This window comes from Megalobrama amblycephala, linkage group LG12, assembly GCF_018812025.1.
Source record: "Megalobrama amblycephala isolate DHTTF-2021 linkage group LG12, ASM1881202v1, whole genome shotgun sequence".
NCBI classification, from domain to species: domain Eukaryota; kingdom Metazoa; phylum Chordata; class Actinopteri; order Cypriniformes; family Xenocyprididae; genus Megalobrama; species Megalobrama amblycephala.
In genome coordinates, this window is record NC_063055.1 from 28,508,274 (window position 1) to 28,515,679 (window position 7,406).

Below are 7,406 nucleotides of genomic sequence, written 5' to 3' on the forward strand. Positions count from 1 at the left end.
TATCATGTAACAGTTTATTTTGTGTTCATGCTAATTGATATTTAATTCGTAGCAGAGAGATTATTTAATGGTATGTGAACATTCATGCAATTAAAAATATTTAATATAATTTTCTTAATATTTTTGTCTGTTTTCCAGAAAAAAAATGTCTAAGTTAGATTTAAAGTTTTATATATTAAGAACTGTTTTTTTAGAGGATATATGATCATAAGAATTAAGTTTAATTTTCTTTCCATTGGCAGTTATTCTTGTTTTATGAGGTTTATCCTTAAAAAAAACTAAAAACAATTTGCCGATAGGGGAAGAAACAAACTGTATTATAAATTCTCTGAAAACAAGTCTTACGTTTGCTTCTCAAGTAAATTTCAAAAATAAAAATTTACTTGAGAAGCAAAGTCAAAAATACTATTTAAGAAAATTACTTTTACAAGTTAAGTACATTTTTAAGTACAAGCCATTATTGACAGAATCATAATAAAATCTTTTTTAAATTAAACACTCAAAAATAAAAATAAAAAATAGTGTAATCCTGCATGGATACGAGTTGACTGTCACATTAATTTTTGAAATAATAATATGTTACATAATGTAGCATACACTGAAAAATAATTTCTTCAGTCTTTCTAATAAAAACATCTAAACATCCTTAAATTCACTTGAGAAGCAAAATTTCCTTAGATAACATTTATTAATCTTGTCCCATTGGTAAACTGTTTTATACTATTTGAAGAGAACTTTTGAATTAAACTTCATATTCAAGATGTATCTTCTCATCTACACAGCAAAATCCCCAGAGTTAACCCTTTCGAGCGTGAGTTTAAAATATTCTAACTGTCCCCCCAGAGTGAGTTTTTTAAAGGCGACCGTTATTTTAGAACGTTTGCCTTTAATGTTTCCATGGCGACGCGTCTTGCGTGTCACGAGCGCTGAACGCAGCAACAATAACACTGTATGACAGATGGATCGCTATTATTTAGTTTTTCCTTTTATATTTAAAATATTCGCAAAATTGCTTACCATGTCATCAACTATATGATATTCCGATTCTCAAATATATGTAAGTGAGTGTGCTTTGTCGTTTTAAAACCTTTATAAATGATCTTTATCTTGATCTATACTACGAGATGGGCGCCGCCATCTTAGTTTGCGCTGCAGTTCACAGAGTCCTGTCAGTCGGATTTACAGCAGGTGAATTCATCAATTTCTCCCGAAATATATGCAAGTAAGTGGCTGGTGAACTGGAAGAATAATAGAGTAAACTTTATAGTTACTTAGGCCCATTATGTGCGTCTGATAAAATGTCGGCAAATTATATTTGTTATTGCTGCTTCCACTGATGTCGGACATCAGTGTGTATTTTATAAAACTCTTAATGTATTGTTTTAATGGTGCTTATGCATATTTAAATGTCTGAAACCTTAAAAGAAACATTATGTGGCTGAAAACGCTGCATAGCTGTGATATATGACAAGAGCTGCGCGCGTCCGTCTCGCAGCCAGAGCGCGAAAGCACAGTTTGAATCTGGCAGTTATGTGACGTCGCTGAACGTTCGAAATCCCATATGTGGTACCGTACGCCCAGGGGCACAGAAATAAAAATCCCATATGTGGGACCGTACCGCTCAAAGGGTTAAATCAACTCTGCTCAGATAACATATGGTCCCTCTCTATATAGTGTTAAAGTAACACTGAAGCAGAGTTAAAGTTAATGAGATAATTAAGTGATGAAGTTATGATTGAGCATTAGTGATGAACACCTGCTGTTAACAAGCATAATCACTGAAGAGAAACACAATAACAAAAAAGGACTTCCAGCTACATCCTTAGATGAAATCAAATGAAGATAAAAGACATTAAATCTCTCAAGATCTCATTAAACAACTCCACAAACAGCATATTATTTCATTAACTTTAACTCTGCTTCAGTGATATTTTAACTCTATGTAGAGCGGGACCATATGTTCTCTGAGCAGAGCTGATTTAACTCTGGGGATTTTGCTGTGTACAATCTTGCACCTCAAATAAGAATGTTTAGATATTTTTACTGGAAAAAGAGACAAAAATGCTGCTTAAGAAACAGATCTTTGCAGTGTGTGAGGTTAGTTGTTTTTTGTCAGTGGTTCTTGGGTTTGCCCTCACAGATGTAAGAGAGCGTACAGTCTGCATCATTCCACAGCCTCCGTCTTTCCTCAGTTATCCAAGCATGGAGCTGGCCACAGTCCTCACCATTCACAAGGAAATCCCAGTCATCTGGTTGAACTACAGTATATCCCAGTGGCTGAAACAAACATCAAGTGTTAGATGGTATTATGGTATTATGTTATTTTAAAAGTTCCTAATTTTGTTTTGGAGGTCTCCTACAACAGGTTTACATGGATTCAAGGTCAAAAAACACTTTCATTTTCTCATAATATACATTACAGCCTCACCTCTTTTCTTAAAGTGTCTGAAACAGTTTGATAAAGGATTCAGTCTCTCTAAACCCCTCCTTTTTGAGAGCTTCCTCTGCTCTGATTGGTCAAATGGCTCATTTCTGACAATTGGAAATACTCAACTCACTCTACTCTATGCAACCCCAGGTGAAAAAAGTACATTTCTATAATATACTTAAAGTGCTCTATTTTTGTGCACTAATTTTGTACTTAATATACTAAAAATTCTTCTTTAGTACTTCTAGATCATCTTAAGAACATCTAAGTGTACTCAACTGTGCTATTTTGAGACAGCATGAAATATGAACTAAAATGTGCTTATCTCTGTATTTAAAAAATGTATTTAGATACCACTTATAGTACATTTGAACCCATATACTACAAGTGGTAGCTAAATATATTTTAAATACAGAGATAGTATATTAAAAGCACATTTTAGTTCATATTTCATGCTGTCTCAAAATAGCACAGTTGAGTACACTTAGATGTTCTTAAGTTGATATTAAGAAGTACTAAAGAAGAATTTTTAGTATATTAAGTACAAAATTAGTGCATAAAAATAGAGCACTTTAAGTACATTATAGAAGTGTCCTTTTTTCACCTGGGACAACAATTCATTTGAGTTTCATGCTATTACAATCTCAATTCCTGTCAAAATTCATATCGTAATTCCCCATTTGTTCACCACCATCCCCTCTACCAGTTACCTTCAGATGAAACCTGTGCTCTCTTTCTTCTTCTTATCTTTACTCTGCTGTATCATCCTCCCTTCCCTCATCCACACAATTCTCATCTCTGGATGTGAATACAGCAACAGACACTTTATGTTCCACCTTAACTTCATCTTTAGATAGTATCTGTTCTCTGTCATCCAGGCCTGCACATGCTACTCCCTCAAATTCCTGATTATCTGATGTTCTTCGTGAACACCGGACCAAACTCAGGGCTGCAGAGAGGAAATGGCACAAATCAAAAGACCAATCTGACCTAGGTAGCTATCAGTCTCTGCTCTCATCCTTTTCTGCTGAAATTCATGCTGCTAAATCTTCCTATTTCCACAACGAAATCAACAGCGCTTCAAACACACGCACATTTTTCAAAACATTCAACTCTTTCCTCTGTCCCCTGCACCACCACCCACCTCCTCCCTAACTGCTGATAATTTTGCTAATTGACAAAACATCTACCATCAGCAGTCAGTTCTCCACTCCACACACACAGGAACTCAGACCAACCACATACACAGCCACACACCTCCTCTCTTCGTTCTCTCCCCTCACTGAGACAGAAGTATCTAAACTTCTTCTTTCCAGTCATCCCACCACCTGCCCTCTAGATCCCATTCCCTCACACCCTACATGCCATCACTCCTACACTTTTACAAGCACTTACACACATTATCAATACATCTCTCCACACTGGCAATTTTCCCTAACACATTCAAGCAGGCTCGGGTAACCCCACTGCTTAAAAAAACCACATTAAACATGTCACTTGTAGACAGCTACAGACCTGTTTCTCTCCTACCATTCATAGCAAAAACACTTGAACGAGTTGTTTTCAACCAGGTGTCATCTTTCCTCTCACAGAGCAATCAATTGGACGTCAGTCAATCTGGATTCAAGAGTGGCCACTCAACCGAAATTGCACTACTGTCGGTCACTGAATCCTTGCGGATTGCAAAGGCTGATTCCAAATCATCAGTTCTCATTCTGCTCGATCTATCTGCTGCCTTTGATACGGTGAATCATCAGATCCTTCTGGTCCACCCTCTCCATCACTGGGCATCACAGGTACTCCACTTCTCTGGTTTGAATCCTATCTCACAGGAAGGTCTTTCAGGGTTGCCTGGAGATGGGAGGTATCTAAAGCTCATCAACTGACCATGGGGGTTCCTCAGGGTTCAGTTCTTGGACCCCTCCTCTTCTCCATTTACACTACATCATCATACAGGCACATGGTTTCTCCTGCCATTGCTATGCTGATGACATTCAACTCTTCTTTTCATTCCAACCAGATGATCCCACAGTAGCTGCACAAATCTCAAGCTGTCTGGCGGACATCTCAGCATGGATGAAAGAACATCTGCAGCTCAACCTGGCAAAGACCGAGCTTCTCGTCTTCCCTGCCAATCTGACTCTAAAGCATGATTTCAGCATCCAGCGAGGTACATCCTCAATTACCTCATCAAAATTGGCCAAAAATCTTGGAGTAATCCTTGACCTTCAAAGACCACATTGCAAAGACAGCTCGGTCATGCAGATTTGCACTATACAACATCAGGAAAATCAGGCCCTTTCTGACAGAACATGCAACACAACTTCTCGTCCAGGCCCTGGTCATTTCTAGGCTTGATTACTGCAATACTCTTCTGGCTGGACTGCCATCATGCACAATCAAACCTCTACAATTGATTCAGAATGCTGCAGCACGTCTCGTCTTTAACAAGCCCAAAAGAGCCCACGTCACGCCTCTCTTCATCTCTCTGCACTGGCTACCACTTGCTGCTCGCATCAAATTCAAGGCATTGATGATTGCTCTACCACAGGCTTAGCACCCTCCTACTTCCACTCACTCTTACGAGTCTACACTCCTACCAGAAGCCTACACTCATTAAAGGAGCAAATGCTCATGGTACCATCACAGAGAGGCATGAAATCACTCTCCAGGACATTCTCATTCACTATTCCTTGCTGTTGGAATGATCTTCCTGCCTTCATCCGGAATGCAGAATCCCTGGCAATATTCAAAAGACAGCTGAAAACTCATCTCTTTCGTGAGCACTTAACCTCATCCTAAAAAAAAAAAAACCTATACCTATCCTTTCACTTCCTTTAATCCCTCTCTCTTTTATGATAGCACTGCCTAAAACTTGTATTGTGAGCACTTCTTGTGTCTATTTGCCTCGTCATGATGACTCACTTGTTGTATTCCTCACTTGTAAGTCGCTTAGGATAAAAGCGTCTGCCAAATAAATAAATGTAAATGTTAAATGTAAATGTAATAAATCTATTTATTTTACTAGCTAAATTTTTTATACATGTGCAATTTGCAATTGTTTTTTTTGGGGGGGGGTCTGTAAAGCCCCTTTTTCTTAGATTTTGTAAAGATTTGAAGTATTACTGGGGTGTGACGAGTCACGAGATCTCGCGAGATTAATATGTGATAAGATTTCTCGTCGAGGCGAAAAGTAGGCTGCGTCCAAAAACTGGAAAATGCTGCCTTCTGAGGACACATTTCAAGGTAGGAAGGCATCAAGGCACGTCCGAATCCAATGTTAGCTTCACTTCCTGTCTCATGAGATACCTTCCTCATATCGATTTTTGAAGGAAGCATGGATGTATCCTTAGCTGCCTTTGATACCCCACAATCCTGTGCTTTCCATTCTGTGACAGTTGAGCTAGAAAAATAAAGATGGCGTCTGAAAGTTGCGTTTGCTGCTCATTTTGTGTATAAATGTACGATTTTGACCAACATATTTCAATTTTGATATCATTTCTATCGAGAAATTACTACTGTGATAATTAAATATTTGTTTAGTTCTCACCAAAGCTCGCACTATTTTGCTGTAGATCATTAAACTGTTACGCAGCCTCAGAAGTCTGTCCGAAATCAATTCCGTGAGGTACCTTCATGCACAAATGCTGCCGTATAGCATTAACTAATGGTAAACAAGAGATAAGTATTTAGTATCATTGCGATACTATTATATAGTTTTTAATAAACTTTTACACTTTATTTTAAGGTGTATGTAGTTACATTGTACTTACTCAAATAAGCACTGAGTAATATTAATTAATGCCTACATGTACTTATAGACAGAGATGGGCGTAAATACATGGAAATGTATTTAAAATACAAATACAAAATACTGTGTGGAAAAATGTACTTAAATACAAATACAAAATACTGCGTGGGAAAATGTATTTAAATACAAATACAGTATTTTGTATTTTGAAAATACACAAAATACATGTGAAATTGAAGATTCAGTGCAGGTATCCCTATTAGGCTGAAATCTATCTGGGCCTATTCTGAATGCCAAAAAGCATTTAGATGTGTGCAACTACTTAGAAACTTACCTCATTTCTGCTCTCTCTGTCATTCTCTCTTTCTGTCATTCTCTCTCTCTCTTTCTTAAGTGCTTGCTTCCTTGCTGGTAATTACAAATAAACTTATGTAGTGCAAAATAGCAGCCATTTATATACTTACTTCTGACAAGGTTACAATGTAGTCTATTACTTATGGTGAACACTACTAAAAAAAACTGTAAAACTGTGGGAACCTTTTCTCTAATTTTACTTCACAGTAACAATATATGGCATGGTTTCACAATTATCAATATCAGTTTTGATACCACAGCAAAAACTGAATTTCAAACTCTTTTGATGCTTTTTTTTTACGCAAGTAGTATAGTAACTTTTATATTTATTTAATGTAAAGTTTATTTGTTTCTATATACATAATTAGAAAATATAAAGTTTATCTAAAATAAAAACTTTTTTAATTAGAAATCATTTGGCACTTTTTTTTGGTGAACAATAAAACTAAAAGTGTAGTGTATCTTTCATCATTGTCATCACAAATGCACACAATCACTACACTAAACTGATGGAGACAGACAATGATTAACCTAATTATTTCGTTTCTACATAAACAAACATTTGCATAGATGGGTAAACACAATCACAATTTGGAAATGTGTCCAGTTACATTTTCATAAAGCACCATGTTTGTAAAATTTAAAATGATTACATTTACAAAATGAGCCTGCATAGCAGAAATAATGAATAAAGTAATGGTCGTGTTTAATACAATCGTTAATTGAAATAAAATAATTAATGAATTAAAAAACATATATAACACAGTATTGTTCAATTTAGTGTTATACATATGTTATCATATTAATATGTTTTGTTCTAATGTCACAAGTCACAATTTCAAGTTTACTGGTCATGAAACCCCCCTGTTTTAC

At 36.3% G+C, this 7,406-nt stretch overlaps 1 long non-coding RNA gene across 1 annotated transcript; it reads left to right on the top strand.

Annotated features, from left to right (window-relative positions):
• The first annotated feature begins 2,992 nt into the window (after positions 1-2,992).
• LOC125280065 lies at positions 2,993-5,664 on the top strand. The gene is made up of 3 exons (XR_007187522.1): positions 2,993-3,422; positions 4,021-4,224; positions 4,449-5,664. It is a non-coding gene; the product is annotated as an uncharacterized LOC125280065 (long non-coding RNA).
• Positions 5,665-7,406: the final 1,742 nt, after the last annotated feature.